This window comes from Chanodichthys erythropterus, chromosome 17 (assembly GCF_024489055.1).
Source record: "Chanodichthys erythropterus isolate Z2021 chromosome 17, ASM2448905v1, whole genome shotgun sequence".
NCBI lineage: Eukaryota > Metazoa > Chordata > Actinopteri > Cypriniformes > Xenocyprididae > Chanodichthys > Chanodichthys erythropterus.
In genome coordinates, this window is record NC_090237.1 from 7,956,381 (window position 1) to 7,975,065 (window position 18,685).

At 38.2% G+C, this 18,685-nt stretch overlaps 1 protein-coding gene across 5 annotated transcripts in view; it reads left to right on the top strand.

The window, feature by feature from the left end:
• Positions 1-18,685, top strand: part of arhgap35a (Rho GTPase activating protein 35a) — a 96,450-nt gene that overhangs the window by 29,876 nt on the left and 47,889 nt on the right. Inside the window, exon 2 of one of the 5 annotated variants that reach the window (XM_067365910.1) lies at positions 8,428-8,484. The exons of the other annotated variants lie outside the window; for them this stretch is intronic. The gene's annotated coding sequence lies outside the window, so the exon portion shown is untranslated. The remainder of the gene's footprint in view (positions 1-8,427; positions 8,485-18,685) is intronic. 5 annotated transcript variants of the gene reach the window in all.

The window sequence follows — 18,685 nt, forward strand, 5'->3', positions numbered from 1 at the left end:
CACGTTACATGTAGTTACTATAGTAATAATGAGAAATTATGCATAATTGCATGCAATTAACTCTGAAACAATCCCTCATCCTAAACCTATAGTAAGTACATGCAGTTAATTATTATTACTCAGTACTTAAATGAATTTATTACACTGTAATACTGAGACCTTAAAATAAAGTGTAACCATAGTGTTACCCAGAATTCTTATAGTTTTTGAATGACATGAGGGCGATAACATCCCTTTAATCTAAATAAAAATGTGCACACTCGCGTGTATTCAAATAAAATAAAATATATTTTTCTTGGTTACACCACATAACACCGCTTAAACATTTCTTGAAAAATAGTGTAAAACCTTAAAGGGTTAGTTCACCCAAAAATGAAAATTTTGTCGTCATTTACTCACCCTCATGTCATTCTAGGACTTTCGTTCATCTTCGGAACACAAATGAAGATCTTTGATGAAATCTGAGAGATTTCTGTCCCTCCATTGACTGCCTTTGCAACAAACACTTTGACTCTTCAAAAAGATCATAAAATTAATCCATATGAATCGAGCTGTATAGTCCAAATTTTTATGAATAAAAGATTTAATTTAGGCTTTTATTTACAAACATTGATCAGTGAAAATAAGCAGAAGCTCAACCGAACATGAATAACTTACAAAAACATTGGCTATGCCTCTTCCGGAAGTGGTTTGTTCTTGTGTGTCAGTTGCGTAGCTGTCAATGGAGGGACAGAAATCTCTCAGATTTCATCAAAAAGATCTTCATTTGTGTTCAGAATTTGAACGAATGCTTAACTTCTGTCTGAACGGGCTCTAATTTTTTGGCATGGCGGACAATAAAACAGGCATTCGTCACAGTCATCAGCATTCTTCATCCTCCCAGTTCTTGATGTGTCATTACACACTGCTTTGCTTTAAGTAATGGATAATTACATGTACAACAATTACGTTGTGCCATGTTAAATCCTGAACTGCGTTGTTTAATTATCTTACAACTCCTCCGTTATCAAGTTCATCTCGCTCAAGTTTCACAGGCTAATTTAGTCAAAGCCACAGACAAAATAATGGTCTATGCAATCAGCGATGCTCAAAGTTCTTGTGTTATTGCAACCCTGGGTGGTTCAATGAGGCAGGCATTGTACTGCTGTTTAATCGATAGGCCGCTGTAGGTTAGATGATGCCTTAATTCAGAACATAAGTGGCCTTGGTTAATTGCAGTCGTCCGTTTGGTTGTTACATCAGGGTCTTGCTTGGGCAAAGTGTTTTCTAAAGGTAAAATGAGCTCTTAATGTTAATGGCTCCTCGCTCTCTCTCTCCCGCTACTTCCTTCCTTTTTCCTGAAACTTCAATGAGCTCCGCTCTCTTTAACTGTCTGTCTGCTTTCTGCCGTGCTCTTTCTCACCTGAAGCTTTTGTTTGCAGGCCTGTCTCTCTCCAACCCGTTTCCTCTCTTTCCTACCCAAAGTTTCTTTGTGCCTGTCCAACTGCAGGGAGCCTGGAAGTGTGATGGCTGGGTGGAAGTTGTTGATTAGACTCCAGAGTGCTCAGGGCTGTTTTGTTTGGCTGCTTGAATGGACTGCGGGCTTGGGAAGAGTCGCGGTTCAAAGAGAGCTTGGAGAAAGTGACCTCTTGTCTCACAGAGCTTGAGGAATGAGCTGAATTTCCAAATGCCGAAACCGTATCATCCAGAAACGGATCACCGGCGGTTCAGAATAAAAAGAAAATTGTGTAGCAAGTATGTTTCTAAAAAAAAAAAAGATCAAAAGTTGGGAAAAGGTGCAGAGACCTTTTTGAATGGTTTCATGAAAGTTACAGTTGTATTATGCCAGAGGAGTTGTACCGTGTGTTTACAGTGCAGTTTTATATCAAGTATTAATATCAAACATTTTTTTTCTACTGCGATTAGAGTCCAGTCGTCTCTCAGCGCTGTTCATGACCCTGACTGCCCTGTTTAATCAGAATTACAACATGTTTACTTGCCGCTCTGACCGCCTGCTCAGGTTAATATGTATTAGCTGGATTAGTTAATATGTATTAGCTGGATCTACCCGCTTGTGTGAGTGGCCTTGAACAATTTGATCAAATTCTCAGAGCAAACTTTGTGCAACACTGCAGCTCTTAATACTAGTGCACTTTCATCTCAGCTGCGTTTTTAGAATGCTGTGTCATGCATGAGACAAAAGAAATGCAAAAGACACAAGCGCAAAGATCAGATACGACCATCTAGTGGATGGGTGCCCAATTCATTATGAAGTGCTCCTGAAGATCTTAATTAGCTGGTTCATTTGTATTTGATCAGAGTTGGACCTGAGGTTTGCATTATGGTAAATCTCCAAGATCAGGATTGGGCACCCCAGATCTAGAGCATGCTTGCATAGAAAAACACTGCAAAGCAGTGCAAATAAAGATAAAGAAGAGAGTACAGTACAACTTGGGATGGTAAACCCTGATCCGGCTTGTGTTTTCACCGCCAACAGTACCCTTACTTGATAGGCATGGTGTATGCTGGAAAGTAGCGAAAGACGTCATTCTCGCATGAAAAGGAAAGTGACCGTAAGCAGCAATGAAGGACATACAGCATCTTTGCTTGAGCAAAGGCTGAAGTCTGCAAGGAAAAACAAGCGAAAAATACACATTGTGTTGCAACGGTATTGTGTTGTTTTTCCCCTTGTAGCACGGGGAAGTGATGATTCTCTGTCAACTAATCAACATTCTGCAGTGAGTGTAGCTCCTGCCTTTTGGTAGCGGTACTGTTGTGCTTGGTACCCCAGCGGAAGGTACCCAAAAAAGTGGTACCGTAGGGTTCAGAATTAGGGTACCATTCACAACTTCCAGCACTTACCAGGATCAACTAAATGCTGGATTTTCAAAACTATGTGAAGTTCGTGGCTCCATTGTTGCAGTAAACTTGCACAACGTTCTTCAATTAATAACTTATTAGATGCACGCCGGTCTGTTATTGTAGGGGCATTGACTTTACATTTGCATGCCCTTAAACATGACGTGGAACAAAACGAACTGTGATTGGTTGCATTTAGGGCTGACCTATATATCGCATGCGATTGTCATGCGCATTTCGTCAGTAAAGCCGGTTCCCTTTCAAATGGAACGGCATTTAATAGACAGAACCATAGATCACTGACAAGCTACACAATATCGCCTTCATTATCACAGATGAATCGTCTTTGATAATGAACGCGATATTGCGTGGCTTGTCAGTGAACTACGGCTCTGTCTATTAAATGGTGCTCCATTTGAAAGCAGGTGATGGTGATTTAGTGGTAATCAGGGAACCGGCTTTACTGACGAAATGCGCGTGACAATCGCATGCGATATATCGGTCAGCCCTAGTTGCATTACATGTCAGTCAAACATCCTCTCGGGTGGTCCTTGTCTAATGAAAGCTGTGATAGTCCAGACCTTCTGCTGTTAGTCTGAAGGTCTGGCTATGCAAGTTACATGACCAGCATTCAGACACACTCAGAATGGGACCGATCTTCCAAAGATTTGTAGGCCTAAAAGTATGCAAAATGACTCCTTTTTGAGCTTCCCTTGGCCCAGAGGCACTGCTAGCTCTTCTACCTCTTCTTCAATCCTCCCTTAACGTATCCCATCATCCCCTGGATTACTGTCCCCTTGCCCAGACTCACTTAAAGACCACTACAAATCCTGCTAGCTCTGCTAAGCTGTACTTACCGTGTCTAGATTGTTTTTGCCCCACAGAACCTTCCCTGAACCGAGCCAAGATCAGCGCGGCCTCTCAGTCAGTACCCCTCCTCTATCCTCCCTAGATCTGCAGCTCTGGCACAGCAATTGAATGGTGCTGCCGTTCATCGTTGCCGAGAACGCTACAATGAATTGCCGTTTTGTCCCTGCTACTCTCAATAACTGTTGGCTCTAGCAGCAGACTTGGCAGAAGAAATCGTACCCTATTTTGATTAGGGATGACAGCAAAAGTCAGGCATAATGCATTAGTGCAGTTCCTTAAGGATACCTTGAGCTCTCTGGATGTGTGCTGTTTTCTGTGCAGTTTATTTCCCGTTGGGTCATTTTTTTGTTTTAAATTGCTAATAGGCTTTAGTTATTTGCACATTGCATTACTAAAGCTAAAATATAGGCTTTAGTTATGTGCACAACATTCAATTATTAAAGATAAAATGGTCAAATTAAACATTTGCCTTGTATTAAGCACATTAGCACAGTGTTAACTGGTTTAGAAAAGCTCTTTTTATCAAAAATATTCCGTAGCCAAAGCTAAAATGGTCAAATGAAACATTTTCCCGTTCTTTGTTTTCTAGTGGTTCAGGAAAGTTCATTTGATTATCTAGAAAATAACATCACATTATATTACCAAAGCTAAATGGTCTTATTATACATTTCTTTTTTTGTTTCCAGTTGGCCTTCGATTATCAGACTAACAGCTTAGACTGTTAACTGTTTCTAAAAATCTCTTTTCATTAGATAGAAAATTATATATCACATTATATTACCAAAGCCTAATGTTCATTTTAAATATTTGCTTTTCAGTTGGCCTTCGATTAGCAAGCTTATAGCTTAGCCTACTGGTTTAGCATAGCATTAACTGTTTAAGCAAAGATCTTTTGATTAGCTAGAACAGGCTTTTTAAATTACATATTAAAATTGTCAACAACATTTGTCTGTCTTTTTGTTGTCAGTTAGCCTTCAGCTAACAGCTTTGCCTACTAACGTAGTGGTAACGGGTTAAGAAAAGGTTTTGATTTGCTAGAGCAAGATATCACAATAGTGTGCTATGTTTTTGATCAGGCGTTGAAGTGTGATAGGATCTTGCCATGGTGTATCATTGCTGTATAATTTGTTACACGCTAGTCAGGTGCAGGTGGAGTTAGTAGAAGAGACTTTTTCCTCTCTTTTTTTTTTTAAGATGTATTATTTTTGCCTTTGTTATAGATATAGAGTGAAAGAGAGAGGGGGATGGGATCGGGAAAGGTCCGCGAGCCGGGACTCGAACTCGGGTCGTCCGAAGTGCAACGGCATTATATGACGGTGCTGCCCACGAGGCTATCGGCACCGACAGGAGGGAGTTTTCCGCTCTAGAGAGCATTTGATTGGACAAATAATTTGTATAGTGCAGGATGACTCATCAATATTTTTGGTCTGTTTTCCTGAAAGAAAAAGACTAGTCACTAATTTGGTCAACGTTTAGATCTATGCTATAGAGTATGGATGTTTTCAAGACATCAGACAAGGTCTGAATGTCGCAGAGCTATAATTTTGATTTCTTTAAGTGCACAGCTGCGTCTAGAGCTTGCGCTCTTCAAGAAAACATTTGTCTTGCATTCGCTTTGGTCAGTTAGCCGCAGAGCACAGCTTTGATATTTATGCTGCTTAGCTTTTGTCGCAGTTGCTTTGTGCATCCTAGGTCCCGACGCACATACACGCACCCGTCCAATGATTGCCTACAGCGACGCGTCCTTTGCTAGGCCCAAAACACATCTCTCTTCTCTCATTCTGTCTCTTTTCCTGTCACTCACATATACATAGTTGAAAGAAAGAAGCCCTTATCTTCCTCACCAGAGACACTTAGTTCATGTGCCTGCATGCAAATGAATATATATTCAGTGTCCGCTCCGCTCACTTCCTCTCGCGCGCACACGCTCAGCCGGATAGAAAAGCATTAATGTCTGTGTGTGAAGGAGGGAGGTGCTGTCAGGCAGACATGCCATGGCTGATAAATGCCGCGGCTGTGTTGTCACTGCAGTCAGGTTTGAGTTCTTTTGTGTTCGGCGTGTAGCGCCCGCACCTCACACAATGCAGCCACCAGACGCCCAGAACTCCTTGTGGGTGTGTGTTTGTGTTTTCCTCGGCATGTCTTTGTTTATTTATGCCTGGGCAAGACCGTTTAGATAGAGCAATCATTCCACCCTCCATCGCGAACGCCTGTAGCCACATTCGTTCGATCAGATAAGGCACAAGGTTCATTTGCCTGTGAAAGTTTTTCCTTCCTCCACTTCCCTCTCTTTTCTTACTTCACACAACATTGAGATTTGAGGGCTCAGTTGTTCATAAAGCATGACCCATATATTGTCTGCCTGTATCGTTCGCCGCTGTTCCGCTACGTGATTTTTGTGATAATCTTTGCATGGGTTTATGAATCTGTAATTATTTTGGGTCTTGTCTTGTTTGCAGTATGTTTTGCATGTTAACATGGTGAATGCTTATTTTACTTGATGGAGAAAAAAGTGGGTCAGAAAAATAATTTTGCTGTTGCAAGATTTTGCTGAAGTGTAGAATGCTTTTTAATGTAAAGATTAAGTGTTTTGCTGTGGTCAACAACAAAGCTGCAGATGGATCTGTTTGGTGTTATGAGCGTTGCTATAGAAACTAATAATTTCTGAGTCTGAGGACGTGATCAGCTCAGAGTAGAATCTCCATTCTGTCATGGTTGTCCATGTCTCATGGTTACAGTCGTTTTTCTGACACAACATGAACTTGAACTGTAGTTGGCCTTAGAATTGTTTCACTCTCTTTATCGGCTTTAATCAAAACAAAAAAAATGAACTGACTTTGAGATCAGTATGTTTTTTTTTTTTTTTTTTATTTATTATTATTTTTTTAATACTTTTATTCAGCAATGGTGCATTAAATTGATAGTAAAGTGACATTTTACTGTATAATGTTAAATTTCCATTTTAAATAAATGCTGTTCTTTTGAACTTTCTATTCATCAAAGAATCATGAAAAAAGTTTGCACTAAAATACTAAGCAGCACAACTGTTTCCAACATTGATAATAATAAGTAATGAAATGTTTCTTGAGCAGTGATTCAGCATATTAGGATGATTTCTGATGGATCATGTGACACTAAAGACTGGAGTAATGATGCTGAAAATACAGCTTTAAACAGGAATAAATCACATTTTAAAATATATTAAAATGGAAACATTCAAATTGTAATGATGTTTCACAATATTACTTTTTTACTGTATTTTTGATCAAATAAATGTAGTCTTGGTGAGCATAAGAGACTTTCAAAAAAGACTTTTGAAAAATCTTATGAATCCAAATTATTTTATTTTTATTTTGTTTTTTAATTATTTTATTTTATTTTTTGCCTGACAGACAAAAGTCTGATCACTTAGATCAACAAATTAATGTGGTTCAGATAACATGATATTTTGAGTTCCTGTTGATTTAAACCAATCGCCTTAATTGTATTAACTAAAATTTTTAACTCCAATGAACTCACAATTTTAAGGCAACTTACTTTAAGTTAAACCAACAATTCTTTACACTGTATTTAACTCAGAATTTCAGAAAACCAGTCAGCGGCGTTTTCACCATAATATTGTAATTGATATAGTTCCCAAAAAATCCATATTGGTCGGACTTGTTTACATGTGTAGTTTTAAGACTGATGCGTGCCAACAACCGCCATGATGGCGAAATAGGAGCAGGTATGTACACGCACATCTGAGTTGAGCGGTCGAACAGGATCAGCTGTATGAAAATGGAGAGGCCCCTGAGGTATTCCTTACATCTCTCAGGAACACAGCAATGCTTGTGCTTTAGCCGTACAAACAGAGACTGAGCCTGCGTCTCGCTCTTCACTGAATCCTCTAGTTCAGCTTCACTAAACCACAAACACTGCAGAACACTGATAATGATGAATGATCGGCGGACGTTTAAGAGGTCTATTTCGGCGGATGCTGTTGTCTGTCTCACACAATTAGCTGAGTAATAGGGTGTGTTCTTGGGGCACGATAGGGTCACCTGAGTCAGCCTAAGCCTGCATAGCAGCGGCAGAATCTGTATGTCAATTTACTGATTCATAAATCAAAATAACAGGCCTTCGCTTTTGTTAAACAAACATATGCAGTCACGTTTTTATTGTGATGTATAAATTGTGGACCATGGCATTGATCTTGCTGCAGACCGCCTACTAAAGTTTCAGTACCTATTTTCAAAACTGTCTAGTCGGTGAGTTGTCTGAATGACTAGTTGACTAATCGGTCTTAAGGACGCCCTGTATAATCAGAGTTTTTAGGTTCATCCTATCGTGATCAGACACGTTTCTTTGGGTGTGTTCACATAAACTACCATTCAGAAGGTTACCTGCATTTAGTTGATCAAAAATACAGTAAAAACCTTAATATTATGTATATTTTAAAGTGGAATCTATTCCTGTAATGCAAAGCTGAATTTTTCAGTCTTCAGTGTCAGATGATCCTTCAGAAATCATTCTAATATGCTAATTTGCTGCTCAAGAAACATTTATTAGGCTATTATTATTCTCAATGTTGAAAACAGTTGTGCTGCTTTATATTTTTGTGGAACAAGTTATCCTAAAAGGCAACATAATATGTTTGCCTATCTAGAACAGAATGTCTCCATGTGTCCTGTCTGTTTCCTTTCAATTAACCTTTTTTTTTTTTTTTTTTTACCACAGAAATTATTCCTCAGTAAAAGTGTCTTACCAACTACCAAGCAGAAATATAAATGATAGGTGAGGCATTCATGATTGTAATTGCATTTGTAAAATCTGTGTAAAAATGTATGTCCTTGGCTTGTATGCTACAGGATGATGGAAAACCCAGTGGTCACCTCTTCTTCCACTTTACTGTTGTTTTATGACATGAGTCTGTGGCAGTTTTTTCAGACCACCAGAGTTTTTTTTTTATAATTTTTTTTATTAAATAAAGTGATGTTGAATAGAGTAATTACAGTTTGTCTGAGAAGCAAAAAAAGCTTATTAGAGTATGTGGATGAGTAGAATTGTTAATCAAGACTGGGTCTGCTGCTATATTCATGGAGCGTTTGGGTGGATAAATTGGACAAGCTCATAGGGGATATATGGGCATTTAGCTCAAAGAGATGTCTAGATATCAAGTGCTGCATATTTAGTAGTGCTTTATAAATGCAAACATCATTCATTTCCTCAAAGCCCTTAATCTGAAGTATTAAACTCCGGAGCGTAACTCGTCCCACACAGTTTGCGCTATTGATGCATCAAGTCATCCGACTTGTTTAAAAGAGGTGTGCTGTTACTTGTGACCAGATGATAAAGCAATACAGAATATTGAATAACTGTATTAAACCATGGTAAAGACTAGGGATTAGACATGTGACGGTATCAAATTTTCATGTTGCGATTAATTGATGAAGCTTTTATCACGGTATACGGTATTATCACGATATTAAAATAAGTTGCAAAACCATTTTTGTCATAGTTTAACAGTTTTAAGAAATCTTTTTGTAATAAAACAAAAACAACTCTGACTGAAATTTTCAAACAGATTAAAATGCAAAAGAATTAACAACAGATAACACTTTACTCTATTTAATGCATTAACTAAGATTGAGCAATAGCTACATTTGTTACAGAAAGTGTTATTTTTTGTTAATGTTAGTTTAGAAACACAACTGATCATTGTTAGTTTTATCTCAGGTCCATTAAATAAGTTATTTTGATTTTAGTAATGTTATTAAATAGTAACTAAGAAATTAACATTAATTAATAATAATTAATACTTTATAAGTATTTTTATTGTCAGTTTAGTGATAATGAATTAACATGTTAACTAATGAAGCTGTAAGTTTTACTGAACAATAACAAATAATCAGAACATTTCTAATCATTAGGGCATGTTGTAGTCCAGATTAAAATATAAAAATGTTTAGGTTTGAAAATAAATATCCTTTAAGTCTTTTTTAAGTATTCAGTATTTGGTGTTGTGATGACCAACACTGAGATTACAAAAAAATGAATGGCTGTTTGAAGCATTTTAAAAACTTCACTAGCGCAGTTACTTTGTTTGCAGGGTTTCCATGGTAACCGCCGCACGCTGCTGTTCCATCGGCGCCCTCTGCTGTCAGAGAGTGAACGCGCACTTTCATTCAGCTCGTCTCCTTCACTGGTTCCGCCATGTGCTTCTCGTGCACGTTGGGATTGTTTACATCTGAGCGTGTGTCTTTTTGACGCACAATACAGCGGTGTTGAGCATTTTATACGATTGATGTGTAAAGTATTCTTAATTGCCTTATAAAAAATTAATAATTGGTAAAAAATTGTTATTTATGGTATTCTGAAGTGCTGACGATTACAATATCGTGCTTATTCATTATCGCGATTTATCGCATTACCAAATATCGGCACAAGTCTACTAGGGATGCCCTGATATGAAAATTTTGGCTGATACTGATAACTGATAATTCTTTATATTTGAAGGCTGATAACCAATATATTGGCCGATAAATCTAAATCCAAATTTTACATAATTTTTTTTTTTTATATAATTTCTGATTACAAAAACAAAAGTCTCACCTTTTAAAAGCCATGTCCCAAGCACACAATTAGAATGATGTTATATTGTCTAATTCTAATTTTATGTGGCCTATATGACAGATTTGTGCTACACAAATGTTGCACTTAACTGTATTTTTCTTTTTGAAGTGACTCCAATCATATTTCAAGCAATTCAAAACCATCATGGTGAACAGTGCGCATGTGAAGTGTCTCGGCTGAAGGAAATAACCCATTATTTATCGGCTTTAATACATCGGCCGATATATTGTGCATTCCTAGTAAAGTCCTTAACAACTGTACAGCTACCCTCTGGCAACACTGTGTATTCTTCTTTCGGTAAATTTAAATATAGTCACTGTTTTTGTTTCCCTGATTAATTATGTGTAAAATGCATTGGGGAAAAATGATGTAGGATTTACTTTAATTTTTCTTTTTAAATTTTAGTTTTCACACAGAAACTGCTAGTAAATTTTGCAAATAATTACAGAAACCCAAGTAACAAGCTGAAATAAAAGTGAAATTTGGGAAGTAGAGAAACTGAAATTGTACTTTCTTGTAAAAAGCACTCAACTTTGAAAAATATATATATATTTTTTACAGTGTAGAAATCCCACAGGGATAAAAATTCAAAGTTATAAATCACTTTGAAAAAAATCACTTGTTAATCATCATCAGGGTTTTTCCTCATACATACTTTATGGATCTGAGAAGACATCATTCATTCACTTCTTTGTAGTCTTTTTCTGTTTTTTTCTTTCATTGTAGGTTATTGATCGGATGCTCTTTTAAAACCTGACTCAAGTTAGTGGTTTTTCTCTTTGAGACTCATAGATCGAACCTCTGAGAACAATTTCTGACTCAACAGATATTGAACTGTACATTTGAAGTTTGGTTCTGAGAAATTCCACTCCGTACAAGCCTATATTTTGTCCATTTCCTTTAACCTTCACATTATTGTTGTGCCATTTCTCTAAAGTTCCTCATTTGTGCAGCTGGATGGAGTAATGGATGAAAGTGCACTTAGGGCTCTGCTGCTCTTGTTCTCCACCCATTTCTGCCATAGCATTTGCTCACAAAGTGCAGTCAGAGCAGTGGGTTATCTGGCCTAATTCGTTTATTCCTTTCTCTCCAGCCCTTACTTTTCCCTTGTCTGAGAGTAGATTTTTATCAAAGTCCACTCCATTCCTCTCTTGTGTACTGGGCATTATGAATTAACCCCGCTGAAGGTCGTTTGGTCAGCATGCCTGCCTGAGTCTCAAGAGCTTGAGTGTAATTTACGTTATCTCACAGGAAAATCTAAGACCTGTCAAGTCGCCCTTTTGCCTCTTTTGTCAAAGCTTGTGTTAAATGCTTATATAGCACTCAAATATACCTCTACAATGAAAAAACTCAGTCAACAGATCACATGTGGCAATCAATGGATATCAGGCGGCTGAAGGAGAGGAAGACGGGCCAGTGTTGGTTAACAAATGAAACCAGATTGATTGGTGAATATGAGGGTTAAAGAGCGTTATCCAACAACAGTGTTGGGCTGTCATGACACTGAAATTTCAATGGTTGGTACCACTGCCAAGACATTTTTCTTAATTCTCAATATCTGAAAAGTGCATCCATCCATCATAAAAGTAATCCATATGGCTCCAGGGGGTTAATAAAGGCCTTCTGAAGTGAAGCGATGGGTTTTTGTAAGAAAAATATCCATATTTAAAACTATAATAACTGGTTTTCGGCAACGTCCGTATGCGAGTCAAGTTCTGACAAAAGAGTTACTTATTGATGAACACGGAAGCGCAGAATATAGAGCAAAACAAAGCACTGGTCACAAATTGTAAGTCTAAAAAGAATTTTTAAAGCAAAATGTTGGAGGATTTCAATGTAAGCGAAGAGGAACTTGAGTTTGTTGCCCAGCTGTATTTGCTTGAACTGTGAGAGGCATCTACTCACCTAAGCTTATGCTACTCCTACGTACTTCATACGTCTGGTCAGAGGTCACACTTCCGCCTGAACTCGACTTGCGTACGGGTAGTGCTGGAAGCCAGTTATGAGGGCTGCACGATTTATCGTGAATTTATCGCACGCGATTTGGCAAAGGCTGCTATTATTTCATGCGTAGCTTGTCAGAGTCGTACGGCTCTGTGATCAGTAGTAAATGCTTCTCCATCTGAAAGCCAGAGGGCGCTCTCAGGCAGAAACTGCAAATATGCCTTGCTGCCGAAGTAGAATACGCGTCATTCCAGGAAATCCTATACAATCGCTGTAGCTGAATAAACAGAAGATTGAAACGTTTTGATTGATTAAACATGATTAATAAACACACGACTGCCATATTCTGTGTAAGAACCCACATCATCTTGACAGAAGGATGCTCAACTGTTATGAAGTGAGTTTGGAGTAAAACATATTATTAAATGTTTTCTTTTGTTGGACAAGATGTTAATAAATGCTTCTCATGTCTGGAAAGATGTTTGACGTGTGTTGTTTTTTCAAATGCACATTATAAGCGGCTTTCAGATGTTTTCAGATGGATTAGCATTTGGGGCCATAATTCATTGACAAGCCACGCATAAAAAAATAATTGCAGCAATGCGTTTAAGCACGATTTCAATAGGTTTTTTCAAATCGTACGATTAATCATGCAGCCCTACCAGTTATTATAGTTTATAAAGTTTAAAATATGTATATTTTTCTTACAAAAAATGCATTGCTTCGCTTCAGAAGGCCTTTATTGACCCCCTGGAGCCGTATGGATTACTTTTATGATGGATGGATGCACTTTTTTGGGCTTAAAATATGAGCCCCATTATAAAGCTTGGAAGAGCCAGGATACTCTTTAATATAACTCTGATTGTGTTTGTCTGAAAGAAGATAGTCATATACACCTAGAATGGCTTGAGGGTGATGGGATCATTTCATGGGAAAATTTTATTTTTTGGGTGAACTTTCCCTTTAACATATATGGAACATTTTCAATGCTCAAAAGGTTCTTTTGTTATGGAAAAATAGTCTTAAGTTTTTTAAAATGTTATTTACTCAAAGAAAAAAATTGGTCTTTCAATAATGACTGTTCAATAATGGTTCTTCTATGGCATTGCAGCGAAAACCCCTTTTTTAGGAGTGTATAGTGAGTGATCCTCTGTGAAGAGGGCGGAAAAGATGTCCCAGTGTCTGAATTGCTCGTTGAATGAAGATTCGTTGTAAAGTTGCGGGAGGTGTGATCAAACTCAAGCCCGAGAGAGCCTGGGAAAAGTGGTGGCAGTGAGAGGCTGTGCCAGTCATGAGGTTGCGAAAATACACATTGGGTGGGGGTGGAGATGAAAGCGGAGCAGATCAGGAGCATGCTGAAGCAGAGCGAAGAAATTCAAACAGGAGGGCTCCTAAAAACCCCCAGATTAACACAAGCTCAATGTTTTCATTCAATTTCTTTCGAATACAGTCAAATGTATGTATGTTTGACTCCTCCTTGTAGAACTACTCTGGCAGATGCTTCCGAGGTCCCTTCACAATCTGGCCAGCGGAGCCCGCGCTAACACTTTCAGCCTCCGTAGCCCTTCAAGCTGCTGTTTATTCTTCTGCTTGGCCGCACTGTTGGCAGAGGGTACCACTGCGCTGTGAATGTGTGAGGCCTCCTTGCGTACAGATAGTTGTCTCCAACTGTTTTCATGCTGTTTGGGACTGGAACAGAACATTGGAGACATGTGGTCATGTCCCCACCACCTGCAGTGAATCGGATGGTGATAGTCCACTACCTTCTGAGGGTAGATGAGGGATCGTGGGGTGCTTTAGTTTCTGCAAAGTGTCTTATATTGAACTTTTTGACACCTGATGGCCATGTACACACTTCAGTACTTGTCACTCATTTACTGAAAAACTTTACATCCAACCTAGATCTCCTTGGTGAGAGAGGTTGAGATGAATGATTCAAGAACAAATCATTCTTTTGAGTCAATTTTTTTAAAATTAATCAATTAATTCAACTGACTTGATGATTAAAGGGATAGTTCACCAAAAAATGAAAATGCTGTCATCTTTTACTCACCCACATGTCGATTCAAACCAATAAGTATTTTGTTTCTTTATTTAACCAATGAGGTTTGTTTTTGCGTGTCATGCAAGCATGTTTGAGCTTCCACTAGAACCAATGAGGTTTATTTTTGTGTCAAGCAACTAGAGCTGCCCTCTAATAAACGTCCGGCTTAGTCAACCAAAATTTTATTAGTTGGTTAGTTGCAGAAGAAAAAAACTCATAGTGAAGTCATGCAGTCCGTGAGGGATACATCGTTAATGGCAGGTCCTTGTAGTAATTACAGTATGTCGGGCAGGAAATCCCAACATTTGCCTATTATCCATCGACCTCAAAGATCGCTTATTTGAAACATGCAAGTAGCAACTTTACATGGCTGCTTGCTCTAATGTTAACCTAGATAAATTTGCACTATTATTAGGTGCATTTCCAAGTGTTTGTGCACAGCGTGGAAGCTAAAGTATTAGCATGCTTATTGCGTGACATGGAGGCGCCAGCGAGATTACTTGCATTTTTTCCTGAAAACGGCAGAAACAACGGGTCTACTTTTATTTGCGCAAACTCGCAATAACTAGAAAACATTGTGCCTTTGTAAAATAAAGAAAAACAAATGGGTTGAGCTTTCTGCCATCTTGGTCTCCCTGAACTGGAGCACGTCACAAAAATTAACCAAAACTCAGTGTATAGGCTACTTGCTTCATAGACGTGAGAAAGCTTGAAATGTCTATTCAGATCTAAAAGAAATACTCTCTGCTTATGTAATCCGCATGAAACGTGTGGCGAGCCAGCATTGTCAACTTAATTTTTGCAGCCGACTCTAACTCAGAAAACACTGTTTATTAATAAATAAGTAAAAGGTCTCCTTGCTATTTTTCCCCCTGACACATTCAGAATCTTTACTTTTGCCGGTGCTTTGCGGCATGCTTTATGCGTGTGCTTGAACGCGAAATAGGCTATATTACGACTATTTATTTTAAATTCTCATTATAGTTTTGTGTTCTCCTCAGTATATATTTAAGTAATTCAGTTAATATAAACGTGCGTTTAGTCAACTAATTGCTTAAATGAACGACTGTAGTCGACTAAACAAATCTTTAGTCGGGGCAGCCCTACAAGCAACTTTGTTTTAACAACTCGCTATAGAAGGTTATCAGTTTAAAGGGGGTAAAGTTAAGTATGTTTAGGTTGTTTTATGGTACTTTTCCTTTCGAAACTTCAAATCTACCATTTCCAATTTTTTATTTTTGGGTAAACTGTTCCCTAAATCAGCATAGTGTTATCAGAACCAAACTGAACAACTTGTCAGTGCTAAATTCTATTTTCAGCTGATGTGATTGGCTGTAAATAATTTAGTAGTTCATTCTGTAGTTTTGTGATACTTTATGCAAAAATGAGGAATTTCAGAGGAACTGCCATTGAGATGCCTGGGAATGCTAACAGATAGCCAGGTGTTGTTTGGTGCTGATAGCGGCACTCTGCAGCTTTTAAATGTGTTGGTGTAATAGTCGTTTGGTTCCTCAGGTATAACTGAGAGGCCCTCCACATTAAGAGCAAGGTTGAACAGCCGCTGATCTGCTGTTCTGAGGAGTCTGAGGTTACTGCCGCCTATGGCTGAGTCAGTGCAGGCAGGATGGGGCTAATGGCATTCCCCATCTGAATGCCCATTTAAAATGGACGAGCAAGCACAAAACCCTCCAACCTCTGGCTGCCTTCGGGCTGTTTTTGCAACTGCCAAAGCCAGAGGCGAGTCTGACCGAGGAAGAAAAACACACACATATTCCTTCTTGTTTGTTCGAAATCTCTCTCTCTCTCTCTCTTTTGGCAATTAACTCTTTCCTTGGGTATCTGGTTTTGACAAAACAGAAAGTGATGATTGGTTGCTCTTTTCAATGCAATTGGAATGAATTCGAACCAGAGCGTTCAAGCTTGTAAAAATGTATCTTTTGAAGTCTTTTTGTGGTTTTTGTGATTAACAGACTGCAACTTAAGTCGTTATTCACTAATCTTCTCCAGTGAGCTGAATGAGTCAGTGAGTTTAACTCTCAAACTCAAGTGCTACTCATTTTTAAAATACATGCTATTGTTCTTATTTTGAATGATTCATTTGTGCATGTTTTTTTGACCTTGTAATTTTCCAATGAAACAACAGACTTCTTTCTAATGACGTATGCCAGACTTCTTCAATAATTAAGTCTGTTTAAACTCCGACCTTTTCTTACTTCTCGCATTCAGAGCTAACTATCCAATCAACAACTGATGCATAGAACGAAGTCCCCACCCTATTTTTTTTTTCTTCTATAATCTGTTACATTTGGATGTACATCACAATACAGAAGAAAGGATAAATCGCTACTTCGGTTTCATCGTGACTTGTTTCAATCTGTTCCTCACACAAGACATTGTAGCACATAAGTTGTTTTGGCCTTTTTGGAGATTGAAAGCCTCGGTAGCCTTGTAATTGATGGGGGGGAAATGACCAGTATATTTTTCAGTATTTTTCCTTTTGTGTTCCACAAAAGATAGTCAGTCATAAGGAATTTGAAACAACATGAGAGTGGAATAGAATTTTCATTTTTGAGTGAACTAATCCTTTAAAGAGGCAGAAAGTATTTGATTCCTTTGGTCTTTTTTTGAGTTGCTCTTTCTGAAGAAAACAAGCAGGACAAAATGTTCACCGCCATCTGCCAGTTCTGCAAGAGCTAGTTACTGTGGCAACAAGTAAAAAGTCATTATCTCTAATTGACACCATGGCAGGTTCAGGTGTTTTCATAGTTTGTTTTCACTCTCTAGAGAACGAGTCAGATGTCTTGTGTTCGCTTAGCATTTGGTTTCCTTCTCTCTCCCATCTACTCACACTCTTATCCTCTGCCTTGAGTTGTTTGTTAGTTTTGAATGATTTGTTCTGTCTCCCTCTTTCTCATGGAGAACTTCCGCCCCATGTTTTCCACAGTGTAATTAAGCAGAAGGGAAAAGTGCACTATCATCTCCTGCTTTAGGAGCTAGCAGCATGTCTGGGCTTATATGAGAATTTTACAATACTCTTTAAGTGAACATGCCCCATGAGTGAGCCACTGTTGCTACCAAGCCCTGTTAAGTCCCTGTAAGATCATTGTATTGTTCTTCTGTATAGTCCTTTTTTCTTTCTCTCTGACTTTGTCTTGTTGGTTCACGTAGGTTGTATCAGCAATGGAATTTATAGGTTTATTACAATGCCATTAAAATGTAGCCTAGATTACAAAATGTAAGGCTTCTCTCTCTGGTTATCAGCAGAACTGCCAACTGACAGGAAGTACAAACTAAAACTGTGGCTGATAGTGTGCTATAACCAGGGTCATGTAAGTCAGGGAAAGAACAAGAAAACAAGTTTTTGTTGTTGTTGTTGCCAGGAATCATTTTAAAGAGAAATTTCACAAAAAAAAAAAAGAAAATTCTGCCTTCATTCATGGTCCTCATTAGTGTTGTCAAAAGTACCGACCGTGATACCAAGTTGGTACAGACATTTTAAAAATATGGCGCTTTGAGTGCCGTTGAGCGGATTCGTAAAAACCTCTGATTGGCCATTGTGTTCATGCGCTCATCAGATGTGTCTGTGATTGGCTACAATGATCTGGATACAATGCACTCGATTGGACTTTCTTTATTAAAAAGCTTCATTAATTTTGATAGAACTATCCATTCGCCATTTTTATTAACTTTAGTCAGATATCAAGGTTACAGGCATTATTCATGACTATCGTGAGAATAGAAGAGATGCTTAACATTGGTTATTCATTCATACAGATTATATTCGATCTGCTCCTATAAGCTGTTATATGAGAGTCCCACCTGTTATTAAATACAGTTGTAAACACTGACTGTGAGAATTTAGCCATAGAAATGTAGGATTGCACACTTGATGCTCTCAGACAGCGGTCTTGTCATTTGTTTTAATTTGTGTCATAATCCAGCAATGCAAGAACATATTTCTCGCCTACATCAAAGAAGAAAGTGTTTTTCATGTTATAGATTCATTTGAGGAGACCAGACTGGTTAATGAGTTAGTGCATGTGTGTGTATTAGAGACTTTGACGCTCTCTATCATTGCAAGAGCAGATGGTACATTATAAGTGTAGCGTATGTGTGTAAGAACCATCTGTTTGAAATAGAGTATCCCTTCTGTGCTGGTGTCCCATAGGTTATGGTGTTTACATACATAACACATGCTTGCTTAACACATATACAATATATCATAACCATGGGAACCCTGTTGATTCATGTGTAATGACATATCTGGGACTTTCAAGGCCTGGAAAAGTCATGGAAATTAATTTCTTAGAATATTAAATGTCATGGAAACTCTGTAGATGTTTCAATTAATCAAACTAGTCAAAACAAATCAGA